Source organism: Triticum aestivum, chromosome 7B (genome assembly GCF_018294505.1).
Source record: "Triticum aestivum cultivar Chinese Spring chromosome 7B, IWGSC CS RefSeq v2.1, whole genome shotgun sequence".
In the NCBI taxonomy this organism is placed as follows: domain Eukaryota; kingdom Viridiplantae; phylum Streptophyta; class Magnoliopsida; order Poales; family Poaceae; genus Triticum; species Triticum aestivum.
In genome coordinates this window covers 227,095,938-227,110,351 of record NC_057813.1, presented here as the reverse complement: position 1 = coordinate 227,110,351, position 14,414 = coordinate 227,095,938, and the positions used below count along the sequence as shown (strand labels likewise).

The 14,414-nt window shown below is 46.3% G+C and overlaps 1 pseudogene; it reads right to left on the bottom strand.

Moving 5' to 3' along the window:
* LOC123160673 (nucleotide pyrophosphatase/phosphodiesterase-like) overlaps positions 1 to 13,982 on the bottom strand; it is a 33,797-nt pseudogene extending 19,815 nt beyond the window's left edge.
* Between the last annotated feature and the right edge of the window lie 432 nt (positions 13,983 to 14,414).

Genomic DNA, 14,414 nt, shown 5'->3' with positions numbered 1-14,414 from the left:
AAATATAATTAATAAAATTAAAATGATTTAATAAAATTATTAATTAATTAATTAATTAAGTTAATTAATCCGGTTTAATTAAATTAATTAACTAGTTAAGTTTAATTAAACTGTAATTAGATTAACCTAAACCCTAATTAAATTAAATAGAGAATGACAGGTGGGTCCTACTGGACCCACATGTCAGGGTTGATCAGTCAACCCCTGTTGACTGCTGACGTCAGCATGACATCATGCTGACGTCATAAATACATTTTTTCGAATTAATTAAATAAATAATTAAATTCCAAAATTGTTAAAATCTTTTAAAAATCATATCTTTTAATCCGTAACTCGGATTAAAATATTTTCAACATGAAAGTTGCTCAGAACGACGAGACGATTCCGGATACGCAGTCCGTTCGTCCACCACACCCCCCTAACCTATCGAACCCGCAACTTTCCCCCTCCGGCTCCTCTGCCCGAAAACACGAAACACCGGGAATACTTTCCCGGATGATTCCCCCACTAACCAGTACCACCTCATACCACGTTAGGGCATGGCTAGCATCGCTTCTTGACATGTCATGCATCGATATGCATCTGTTTACTTGGTATTCATTGTTTCTTCCCCCTCTTCTCTCCGGTAGACTACGAGACCGACGCTGCTGCTGCCCAGTTCGACTACGGAGTTGACGACCCCTCTCTCTTGCCAGAGCAACCAGGCAAGCCCCACCCTTGATCACCAGATATCGCCTATTCTTCTCTACACTGCTTGCATTAGAGTAGTGTAGCATGTTACTGCTTTCTGTTGTACCTATTCTGATGCATAGCCTGACATTGTTGCTACACCTGTTGATACCTTACCTGCAATCCTAAATGCTTAGTATAGGAAGCTAGTTTATCATCATTGGCCCTACATTCTTGTCAGTCTGCCTTGCTATACTATCGGGCCGTGATCACCTGGGAGGTGATCACGGGTATATACTATACCTACATACATATTATACAGATGGTGACTAAAGTCGGGTCAGCTCGAAGAGTACCCGCGAGTGATTCACGGATTGGGGGCTGAAAGGACCTTTGTCCCGACGACCCTCTGTGTGGATCTTTGTGGCGGAGCGACAGGGCAGGTTGAGACCACCTAGGAGACAGGTGGGCCTGGCCCTGTTCGGCGTTCGCGGACACTTAACACGCTTAACGAGATCTTGGTATTTGATCTGAGTCTGGCTACGAGCCTATACGCACTAACCATCTACGTGGGAGTAGTTATGGGTATCCCGACGTCGTGGTATCAGCCGAAGCACTTCAGACGTCAGCGACGGAGCGGCGCGCGCCGAATTGGACTGGAACGCCACTAGGCTAGGTCTGCTTTCGGCCGCCCTCGCAACGTGCAGGTGTGCTCAGGGCGATGGGCCCAGACCCCTGTGCGCTTAGGTTTAGACCGGCGTGCTGGCCTCTCTGTTGAGCCTAGGTGGGGCTGCGACGTGTTGATCTTCCGAGGCCGGGCATGACCCAGGACAGTGTGTCCGGCCAAATGGGATCGAGCGTGTTGGGCTATGTGGTGCACCCCTGCAGGGAAGTTAATCTATTCGAATAGCCGTGATCTTCGGTAACAGGACGACTTGGAGTTGTACCTTGACCTTATGACAACTAGAACCGGACACTTAATAAAACACACCCTTCCAAGTGCCAGATACAACCGGTGGTCGCTCTACCTCAGGGATATGAGGAGGGGATCGCCGGGTAGGATTATGCTATGAGATGTTATTGGGAGATGCTACTTGGAGGACTTCAATCTACTCTCTTATACTTGATGCAAGACGAAGGTGACCAGAAGCGTAGTCTTCGACAGGACTAGCTATCCCCCTCTTATTCTGGCATTCTGCAGTTCAGTCCACTGATATGGCCTCCTTACACATATACCCATGCATATGTAGTGTAGTTCCTTGCTTGCGAGTACTTTGGATGAGTACTCACGGTTGCTTTCTCCCCCCTTTTCCCCCTTTCCTTTCCTTCTGGTTGTCGCAACCAGATGCTGGAGTCCAGGAGCCAGACGCCACCGTCGACGACGACCCCTACTACACCGGAGGTGCCTACTACTACGTGCTGCCCGCTGACGACGACCTGGAGTAGTTAGGAGGATCCCAGGCAGGAGGCCTGCGCCTCTTTCGATCTGTATCCCAGTTTGTGCTAGCCTTCTTAAGGCAAACTTGTTTAACTTATGTCTGTACTCAGATATTGTTGCTTCCGCTGACTCGTCTATGATCGAGCACTTGTATTCGAGCCCTCGAGGCCCCTGGCTTGTATTATGAAGCTTGTATGACTTATTTTATTGGTAGAGTGGTGTTGTGATATCTTCCCGTGAGTCCCTGATCTTGATCGTACACGTTTGCGTGCATGATTAGTGTACGATTGAATCGGGGGCGTCACAGTGAATTCCATCCAGGAGTTCGACAACTACTTCAAGTGCAAGATGGATTGCACTGGCACTCTTGGATTCACCTCCATCCAGAAGTGCACGACAGCGATGAGGATGCTTGCATATGGAGCTCCCAGTGATTCACTCGACGACTATGGGCGCATGACCGAGTCCACCAGCATAGAGTGTTTCTACAAGTTCTGTCGGGCAGTGGTGGCAGTGTTTGGGCCACAATACTTGAGAACACCCAATGCGGAAGACACTGCTCGGATCCTAGCCCAGAATGCAGCAAGAGGATTTCCTGGGATGCTTGGAAGCATCGACTGCATGCATTGGAAATGGAAGAACTGCCCATTTAGTTGGCAGGGGATGTACAAAGGCGTCAAAGGCGGTTGCAGTGTGGTGCTTGAGGCGGTAGCCACACAGGACCTCTGGATTTGGCACTCCTTCTTTGGTATGCTAGGAACTCACAATGACATCAACGTGCTGCAGTGCTCTCCTGTTTTTGCCAAGCTCGTTGAGGGCCATTCTCCTCCGGTGAACTTCGAGATCAATGGGCACCAATATAACAAGGGGTACTATCTAGCTGACGGCATCTATCCGAGATGGTCGACATTTATGAAGACGATCTCAAACCCTGTGGCAGGAGGCAAGAACGTCTGGTTTGCGAAGGTTCAGGAGGCTTGCAGGAAGGATGTCGAGCGGGCATTTGGTGTGCTCCAATCTCGATTCGCTGTTGTTCGGTACTCCGCTCAGACCTGGTCGAAAGATCAAATATGGGAGATCATGACTTGCTGTGTCATCTTGCACAACATGATCATCGAGAGTGAGCAAGAAGACCCAGTGTTTGACACTGAACCATACTACAGGCAGGGTCCTCTAGCCGAAGTTGATCACCAGCTACCGGCAACTTGGACTGCCTATCTCAGTATGCGTCAGGAGATCCGAGACCCACAAGTGCATCATCAACTGCAGAAAAATCTGATTGAGCACCTATGAAGGCTCAAGGGGGACGCCGCGTGATGAAATACAAGTTTTTATTTGTTGAACTATATAATTTGTATTGAACTATTTGTTGTTGTAGTATTTTGTTGAAGTATTTGATTTTTCTGTGATGAAATATGTGATAAGGAATAATTGTCTTGATAATTAAACGCCGAAACCACGCCGAATATGAGCCTATTCTCGCCCACATGGGCCGTTTACTCGCCGAAATTGGGCTGCAAAGTGGGCCAATTTTGGCGCCTGGGGGCGACGACTGGGCGCAAAACCGCCCCAGCGCCGAGTGTATCGCCGACTCGCCCCCAGGCGGCGCTTTTAGATGCCCCATGGGGGGCCAACGGCTGGAGATGCCCTAATAAACCAGAGAACACACACTCTCGTCAGCTGGTACGCTTGTGCAGGATGATGTGATCTATCAGCCCATCAGTTGACGCTCCCCATCAGTTGACGCTCCGTGTACGAGTACGACGTACCGCACATGCTGCCGCGGCTGAAGGTCAGCGTCCCGGCGGGCGGGCGCGTGGGGTTGCCGCCGCGGCCGCCCGAGGCGACCACGCCCCACTCGACGAACGGGTAGGCCTCGCCGATGTCGTAGCCGCTGGTCCACGTCACGGCCATCTCGTCGTGGGTCTTGCCCTGCGCCAGGCGTGGGAACACCGGCGCCTTGGGGTTCTTGAACGCCACCTGCTTCGACACGGCCACCAGGCTCGGCTGCAAAACCAAAACGTAATCACAGAACGTCCTTCACATGCAAAATGATTCAGAATTTCAGATTGAATAGTTCGGATAGCGACAGGCTAGGACTAATGGTTACGTTTTCGAGGCCGCCGGTGAAGAGGGCGAAGGAGAAGTCGGAGCGCTGGTTGATGAGCTGGAACCGGATGGCGCCCTTGTCCCCATGGAGGTAGTTGGCAGAGTAGTTGGCGTACTGATACTGCAGCCCCACACACAACAGATAATTTCAGGTTCAGCTCGACCATGGCGATGTGCATCCATGTTGACACATGTCACGAAATTGGAAGATAAATTCTTTGTTAGTAGCTAACCAACTGACCTTGATGGGCGCCGTGCAGAGCAGCGGCTCGCCGGGGTACCTCGATGGGTTAGGGCCCGAGCCCGAGCTGCATACTGGAATGTCAGAGGAGATTCAACAGCGATCAGAGCTGAATCTATTGCGACTGGAATGCTAACGGAATAATCTTTTTTTTACTTAATTAAGGTCTTACATGAAATCGGCGGGGGAGAAGACGGCGATCCAGTCATCGGCGGAGGGGTTTTCCCAGCCGTATTTCACGGTGACCCATACAGTGTCTTCATCCTGTCAGAGGCAGTTCAGCAGTTTGAGCTGCATAGATATTTTATTTTTATTTTGTCATAGTGGAACAATTGGCAATTTCTCATATCCAAGCACCATCACAAACCATCCGGTTGTGCATCTCGAGACTGGGAGATTAAGGTGCCTTTTGTTGCCCACATGCTCTCTGATTAGTATATAAAGCACAGAATCAGGATAAAGGTGCTAAATAAGCACTAATCAAATCAAAAGCTGCACTAGTAATTCTGCAAAACGTTGCCTAGAGCTGTTTATCGTCATCTTTTGCATCATTTCATGATTCAGTTAAAAGTTGGCAATGTATAATATTAATATGCCCGCCTGAAATTTTTTGCTGTTCTGCCCTTCGATGCAAGGTCCAGCTAGCACACTACTCTGCTATACAACTTTTGCTTCCCAAACTCCACATCCAAATCCAAAGCCAGCAGGCCCGAGAGAGATTTTGCCTGCTGGTCAAATTAATCTGGGGATATTAATTAATAAAATAGCTAGGCTGAATGCCTTGCGCAACCCGGCTATTCTACTCAAGCTAGACATTTCGAAAACTTTTGACTCAGTTCAATGGCCGTTCCTTATTGAGGTGATGCAACAACTTGGGTTCGGCCCTAGGTGGAGATCATGGATCCGTGGTATCCTTGCAACTTGTACCACTAAAATCATGGTGAATGGAGACCCCGGAAATACTATATACAGCTGTAAGGGGCTCAGGCAGGGTGATCCGATATCACCGATGCTCTTTATTCTCACCATGGAGCCGTTGCAAAGGTTGTTTCAGCAAGCAACACAAAGAGGACTCTTGGAGTCGTTGGCTTCTCGAGGGATGAGGCAACGGTTGTCGATATTTGCGGATGACGTGGTGGTTTTCATCAAACCAAAGCCTGGAGAGCTCGAAGCTGCGAAGTGTATATTTGAGATTTTTGGGGAGGCCTCAGGTTTGCGGATGAATATGGCGAAATCCGCGGCCCTCCCGATAAGGTGCTCCGATTAGGAAATCGACATGACTAGCAATGTGCTAGGATGCCCGATAGGGTCCTTCCCTATAAAATACCTAGGCCTCCCGTTGGCACTAAGGAAGCAAACTCCGGCGCAGTTGCAATATTTGGTGGATCAAATGGCAAATTGTCTCCCTAAATGGAAGGTGGATTTGATGCCTAAGAGTGGACGGTTGAACTTGGTCAAATCGGTGCTATGTGCAATGCCCATTCATGCAATGATGGCCTTGGATATCCCAATGAAGACCATAGCTGCGATGAACAAAGTGTGTCGAGGTTTCCTATGGTGCAAGCGAGCTAATGCGAATGGTGGCAACTGCGCTGTCACTTGGGACCCGGTCTGTGCTCCAAAGTGGGCCGGAGGACTGGGCATTCCGAACCTCAAATGGCTAAATGTGGCCATGCAAGCTAGGTGGCCATGGCTGCAACGGGTGGACTTGAGCAGACCTTGGAGTGAATTCACAATAAAGGTTCCAGCGGAGGCACTCTGTTTGTTCCAGGCTGCTACCAAGTGCGAGGCACATTGTGGACAGAACACCCTCTTTTGGGAGGACCGTTGGATTAATGGGATGAGGGTGCAGGAGATCGCACCAACTATATATGGCATGATCCCCCGACGTGTGAGACTGACGAAGCATGTGGCACCGGCCATTGAGTATGGTTCGTGGGCTATGGATGTTGGCCCGGAGCTGGATGAGCAAGCCTTGAGGGAATTTTTATCCCTATGGCTGTGTGTGCACACGTGGGAGCCGGAGGTGGATGTACCGGACAAGGTTGCATGGTCCTGGGAGACGAACGGTCGCTATTCGGTGAGGTCGGCTTATGCGGCAAAGTTTTGGGGCCGTGAGGTGGCACCAATGGCGGAGCTTACTTGGACATCCAGGGCCCCCTCTAACTGCAAGTACTTCGCTTGGCTAGCACTACGAGATCGGTGCTGGACCTCGGATCGACTTGCAAGAAGAGGGTTTCCACATCAAGACGCATGCCCTCTTTGCGACCAGGAGGAGGGAACGATCAACCATGTGCTACTAACATGCGTGTTCTCTCGTGCTGTATGGGCTGTTATCTATGAGGCTTTGGGCAAGATGCAATGGACACCGACGGCCCAAGACACGCTGGATGCTTGGCTGCGGGACAAGCAAGGACCAAACAATCTACGGCGCAAGGATCTGCATACTGTTGACACCAGATTTTGGCATGGTCAATAACTTATTTAAGATGGCCTCAAATGGAGAAGTGATCTTCATGAAAGAGTTCCGTATTTTTGATATGAACATCTTTGAAGTTTGGGTCATCGCAGTCCGATTTCATCTCGAAGGCCGAAACTATGCTCAAAGTACTAAGATCTTATATTCAGAGTACAGTTTGGCTGATTAAGCCCCCAAGACAACCTCAAATGGAAACATTATTTATACAGGTTGTCTTCGTCTCGTCGAAACGATCGATTTTCATATAAAAATCGTTCCAATCCGAATTCGTATGCAAAAGTTAGAGCCATTGGAATACAGCCCTGTCAGGAGGCAAAAACTGGCGCGCCCCACCAGACACCCTGTCTGATGGGTAGCGCGAGGGATAACCTGTTTTGCGCGACCGATTTGACCCTAAAGATGACCTCTGATCAAAACACGTTCAACATAAAAGTTGTTCGTATCGTTGAAACGGTCAAGACTGCTTTTGGGCTCGTTTCCATCCGAGATCGTTTACCACCACAAAAAAGACCCACAAGATGCAGCCAGTTTAAACCGAACAGTTTTGGAAAGTTCGGACAAAACCAATCCGAATTTGACTAGGGTTTTGGACGTGAATCCAAGCCTTTTCCTTGCACGGAAAGTCCAGCCGCCTCTTATATACCTAGGGGGTGACGGCCGATTGAACAACACACAATCGATCAATCAATCTACTACTTTTCCGTGTTCATCTACTTTTATCTCTCCCCTTGTATCTTTCTTCTCGTTCTTCGTCGTTCTTCAAGATTGGAGGTTGTGAATCCACGAGGCTCTAGGGGCGGTAAGACCGACCTCGAGCAGCCAATCGTCGCCGCGAGCCCTGACGGGGTCCCTCCCGGGCGAGCGGGGCGTCTGGTCCCAAAAGCGCCGGCTTGCTGTCTTGCGTATCGCGCTGGAAGTCGGCCTCCCGCGGTGTGAGTTGCGGAGCATCTCCCTCGGCGCCGCGGGTACACATCGACATGTTCGTGTGACGCGTTCCAGCGTCAACACACTTTTGGGCGACTCCGCTGGGGACGAAGCTTTGAATGGTCTCCGGCCTATTCTTGCTACAAAAGGATCGTCATCTAGGGTTTGCAATCTACAAAGGTAATATGAATACCCAATTCGCTACTGTAGATGCAAATAATTCATATGGTGTTACTAGATTGTTCAATGAGTATACTCTATCGGCCAGCCCTAGTTTTTTCAATAATGCATCTAATTACGTGCAAGGGCCGATTCAAAGTAATTTGCATGCTTTAAGTTCTTATGATACTAGTAACCTACACCATATGTATCCCAACTCTCATGCATCGGCAAGCCCACAAATTGTTATGCCGATGAACAACATGGTGAGTTCAGTTAATAAATTTGAAATAGCTCATGTTAGAATCTCCAATGACATGCAAGAAAGTGTTTCACCCTTTTATTCATCGGCAAGTAATGTGCAATATACTAATCCAACCATGCCGATAAACGAGATAATTGGCCATGCTGTTACTAGTTATTCGGCCAGTTACTCTCAAACGTCATATGCTACACCTCATGTTAGTAATTCTTCGGCACCATACACAACTGTAGATGCTCATAATTCGGCTTCACACCTTCCTGGTTATAGCCGAATGAATGTAAATTTTACAGAAGCGGTTGTGCCCAATATTGTAGAAGATGAGGTAGTGGTGGCTGCATTGAAGAGTTTAGCCCAAAATAAGAGAATTAGTGCTCTTTGCCTTGAACAACATGAAAAGGGGCTATTTCCTGATTATGCCGCAATAAAAGCTAGAGTTTTGCAAGAAAATGAATCTTTGCCAATTGATGAAATTGGCGAGCAAAAGGATGGTCTTACAACAATGCATATGCCTTCACCTAGTACTACATCATATTATACACCCCCTACACAATTGCAAAATTTCGGCAACACCCGTGTGTCATTGCCGAAAGAATCTAAAAGCATTGGGGGGCAATCATATCCGGAGTGGGCTGAAATTGAGAAAAAGCTTAAAGCTAATTTTGCCGCTCGCCGTCAGAAACGAATAGAAAAAGAGTTGGCTCAGATAAAAGAAGCATTGCCAATTGGTAGTATCAATGAAAATAAGGATGATTCGGAACATGAAAGTGCTTCGGTTGAAAAATCCGAATCAAGTAGTATATATTTTGAATCCATCAAATCCAACGAGGCAAGCATTATTGAGAAAGGGCATGGAAAGCATAGGAAAAAAACGGTGCTTGATTTTTCTGAAGTTAATGGAACCTACTTCCTGCCCTATGAGTTCCGTGCCATAGAAATTGACAAGCTTCAAGGACAAGAACAAGTGGCCGAACAAAGTTCGCCCGACAAAAATCTTCAAAGCAATGATGCACGGATTCAAGAAAAAGATGATGACAAGGTGTTGGGGAGCCATCCAAAGACGGAGCAAGATGTTCTTCAAATGACACCACCATTATGTTCTCCCAACATATTTGAAGAGGTATGCATAGCAAGTAATTTACCTATTTTCAGATTTGGTCGCAACTTCATTATTGATGCATCTATAAGAAATATTCTCATAAGTAATTTTGAAAGACCAATGAAGAAGGGTAATTTACTTGTTAGCAATAAAATTGTTATGGAACATATCGGTCAAACCATTGTGCCATTTATAAAGACCGATAATGACTTATTGTTACAGCCAAAGCTTTCCCCGTTGCTTTATCTAAAGTTCATATCTAGTTGGGTAGCTTTGCTTATTTCGTACTTGGCTTGCACTTGGTCTCAACTGAGACATGTATGTTCTAAATATCTTCGTTTTAGAAATTTAAAGCCAAGGTTAAATTCTATTGAGAAAACCGATGCTAATACAATATCTTATCCAAAGACATCGGATATAGAGTGGAAAACACAATGCATAGCCGAATGGGGAGATTACAAATCTGAACCATTCGTTTGCTTATCTCCAAAGTCGTTCAAACAACAAGATCGGCTAGAAAACAAGAAGTATACCTTCAATTCAAGCATGTGTGATCAAATATTTGATTTGTTGCTGAAAAATAATTATATTACAATTCTCGATCACCAATTTAAGCCATCAATCCAAGGAAGAATGTATTGTAAGTTGCATGATTCGTCCAAACATAATTTTGAGGATTGCAACATGTTTTGGCAAATAGTTAAATCGGCCATTGAAAAAGGACAATTGAAGTTTGTTGAAACACCAAGAGATGACCAGTCTATTCCGATTGGTCCCAATGGCAAAAGGTTTTTGCATCGGCTTCTTCAAGCCGATCCATTTAAAGAGAATGTAAAAACTGCAGGTGATGGGATCAATGTTTCAAGTAAAGAAGTTGTTGAAGAGCATAATGAACATAATCTTGAGGGCGAGAATTCCATTGAAGCTACAATGGAGATGCCAAGGACTGGGGGGCAGCAAGCAAATCCAATGATCGATGAAAGCAAACCAAAAGAAAACAAAGGCCGAAATAAGCGCAAGTGTAAGAGATCAAAAATCACCTTTGCTGAACTATTGGATATATATCAAAAGATGAGTGAAGAGAAGAACGCTTATCGGCCAAATCATGCAAAGAAACCAAGATCACCCCCAAGGCGCAAATATGAGGATTGCTATTGGCAAAGTGATAATTCTAATGCAACATATTCATATCCTTATTTTGGGCCGCCAATGCCAATGCCGTGGATGCCTCCCTATGCTCATATAGATACATATTCATCATGGGACAGGTATGGTACAAGGGCACATTCTCTATCTTATTTTAGACCATCTCACCAATACTATGCAGCTACAAGAAGATCAACATTTGAACAATCACGTATCAAAGACCGTTTCAATCATAAGGAATTGGTCCAGAGCTCAAGGAAGAAGAAAGAGATGGTAAAGCAAGTTTACCGCGTGAAAAGAGATGGTCGTAAGTGTGCTACTTCAGATTTGATCTCAAAAAACAAAGAGCCAATTAAAGTGTTGACATTGTCTACAAAAAGCAAAGAAGTGAAGCAATCAATTGATAAAAATCAGAGTGCCAAATCTGAAGAAAATAAGTTGAGGGTGCACAAGGCCCAGAAAGAGTTGCCATTGGTTGAAACAAAATCACAGTCGAGGTGCTCACTCGACTTATTGTATTGGCAAAAGAAGGAATTACAAAATCTTAGTGCACAAGAGCTTAGAAAGAGGAACATGGCATGGGTTCCCAAGAGGATCAATCAAAACAAAAACGATGTGCATGCTTCAATTGCAACAAGTACAATAAAAATGAAGAAGGAGAATGATGGAAGCAACAAACAATTAAGCCGAAGGTGTGCATCACAACATCAAAATCTTTGGTTAGCACATCATCCATTTTCTTCAACAATGCCATTGATGTCTTTGCCATGGAATTCATCCACAGGTATGATCAGTTACCCTCCATGGACTTATTTTGATCCATGGATGCAACATAATTTTCTATATGATGACAGAGTATTACCAAATCACTATACATTTTATTAGCTACATTTTTTCTTGCTAATCCAAAGGGCCAAAATATTTGATTGCTATTTCATTTGTTTATTTCGGCTATACATGATTTGGTGAATGAATTCTACATGGGCATTATGTTGATGGCCAGTATTTATCTATCGCCCTAAGAATATGTCAAAGCATGGCTGATGTAGTATCCTAACATCGTCCTTAGTTCAATTAGAGGCCAAAACGAGGTACATGTTCATTGATATTGCCCTTGTCTTTCTCTAGTACTATGGAGATTATTTTCGACGATAAATTTGTGGCAATGGCCAAGGTGTTGGTGTTGCTTATTTATCTCCATATGGAGCTATTTTGTGAAGCCTCAGGCCGCGTATAATATTTTTGCACAATCATCAAAGCCGAATATGCATTGTCATTCGGATTGGAGCTTTGCCTTGATATAGGTGCTATACATATTGAGGCTTCCGGTGATTCGTTATTAGTAGTGCAACAAATATCCAAGGGTTATCAATGTCTTGACGGATCACTTATAGTTTATCTTTGGGTATGTCTAGATGCAAGATTTACCTTGGGTTGCTTTGAAATTGTTCATATATCTAGGCATGACAATTCGAAAGAGTTGGCACAGCAAGCATCCGGCTACTATGTTAACCATGGTGTATTGCATTTCTATCAATTGCCGATGCTAGGTCTTGTCAACATAGGTAAGGCTGAATCGAAGCCCACCGCTTCGGCCACTAATGAAACTTTTATGCAGGCGAAGTAAGGATTGGAGGAAGTTCATTCTTGATTATCTACAAAATCCTAGTGAAAGGGTGAACAATATGGTTCGGAGGATGGTTTTGATCTATGGAACCTTATCACCGGATTGTTATAGAAGCTAAGAAGTTTTCACCCAAGTTTGCATCAAGAGGTTCAAACAAGCAATGACCGATATATACTTGTCGTCCTAAGAACATGCAAAATGGCCGATGGAGTGTTGACATCGTCCTTAGAACAAGCTATGCGGAAGTTATTTTTCGGCACACAAACTTTGCCGAAAAACAGGGGGGCATGTGTTGACACCAGATTTTGGCACGGTCAATAACTTATTTAAGATGGCCTCAAATGGAGAAGTGATCTTCATGAAAGAGTTCCATATTTTTGATATGAACATCTTTGAAGTTTGGGTCATCGCAGTCCGATTTCATCTCGAAGGCCGAAACTATGCTCAAAGTACTAAGATCTTATATTCAGAGTACAGTTTGGCTGATTAAGCCCCCAAGACTACCTCAAATGGAAACATTATTTACACGGATTGTCTTCGTCTCGTCGAAATGATTGATTTTGATATAAAAATCGTTCCAATCCGAGTTCGTATGCAAAAGTTAGAGCCATCGGAATACAGCCCCGTCAGGAGGCAAAAACTGGCGCGCCCCACCAGACACCCTGTCTGATGGGTAGCGCGAGGGATAGCCTGTTTTGCGCGACCGATTTGACCCTAAAGATGACCTCTGATCAAAACACGTTCAACATAAAAGTTGTTCGTATCGTCGAAACGGTCAAGACTGCTTTTGGGCTCGTTTCCATCCGAGATCGTTTACCACCACAAAAAAGACCCACAAGATGCAGCCAGTTTAAACCGAACAGTTTTGGAAAGTTCGGACAAAACCAATCCGAATTTGACTAGGGTTTTGGACGTGAATCCAAGCCTTTTCCTTGCACGGGAAGTCCAGCCGCCTCTTATATACCTAAGGGGTGACGGCCGATTGAACAACACATAATCGATCAATCAATCTACTACTTTTCCGTGTTCATCTACTTTTATCTCTCCCCTTGTATCTTTCTTCTCGTTCTTCGTCGTTCTTCAAGATTGGAGGCTGCGAATCCACGAGGCTCTAGGGGCGGTAAGACCGACCTCGAGCAGCCAATCGTCGCCGCGAGCCCTAACGGGGTCCCTCCCGGGCGAGCGGGGCGTCTGGTCCCAAAAGCGCCGGCTTGCTGTCTTGCGTATCGCGCTGGAAGTCGGCCTCCCGCGGTGTGAGTTGCAGAGCATCTCCCTCGGTGTCGCGGGTACACATCGACATGTTCGTGTGACGCGTTCCAGCGTCAACACATACTATCTTCATTCTCACTATTTGGGAGTTGTGGAAGCATCGCAATGCTGTTGTGTTTGAAGGTGCATCCCCCTCCATGGATGTGCTTATAGCTAGGATCAAGTCCGAAGGGAAGATATGGTCGTTGGCTGGCAAGTTCAAAGGGGATGTTGAACCCTTCTTTGGTAGTTTAGAAAGGTGGGCGCGTAGGGAAGGATAAGTGTAACGGGAACCTTGTATAACATGGTGGAGGCATTCTTTGCCTTTCTTCTTTAATACATAATATGCACGCTCGTGCATATTCGAGAAAAAAAATAGCTAGGCAATTAGCTTTACATACCTGGTCGCCGAGCAGCGCCGGCGTGGCCCGCATGTATGCGGAGCCGTGCAGGTTAATGGTGGCCTTGTTCATGGAGATCTTGGACAGCGGCTGGATCCCCTCGGCCGGTCACGCGCTCACCGTCGCCGCGGCGGCCACCATGGCCAACACCGCCGCCAGGAGGACATGCATCATCCCCATGCCTCTGCTTCAGCTGTAACTCGTGCGCACTGGAAGCTGCTCCTAGGCTGCTACTGCGCTTAAGGCTGGTGAGTGTCCGGTATACGCCATGGCTGGCCGGCCTATATGTATCCAAAAGAGACACAAATGGAATAAGCGGTTACCTACCCCAGAAAACAATCGACAACTTAAAAATAAAAAAGTAGGGAAGAAAAGATGATGGCCCTGTTTGGATACTTTAAATTAGCATTCTCGATCCAGCAAAAGAGGCGAAGTGGTAGATGAGTTCCGGCAACACGACGGTATGCTGACGTTGATAAAACTATTCTGCAGGGCTTTGCCAAGCACAACGGTTTAGAGCGGAGGACGGACTAGAGGGAGAGAAGGGCGCCGCACATGGCTTGGGGGAGGGAAGGCAGCCCCAGGCGCACCCCAAGGGGGTCGGCGGCCACC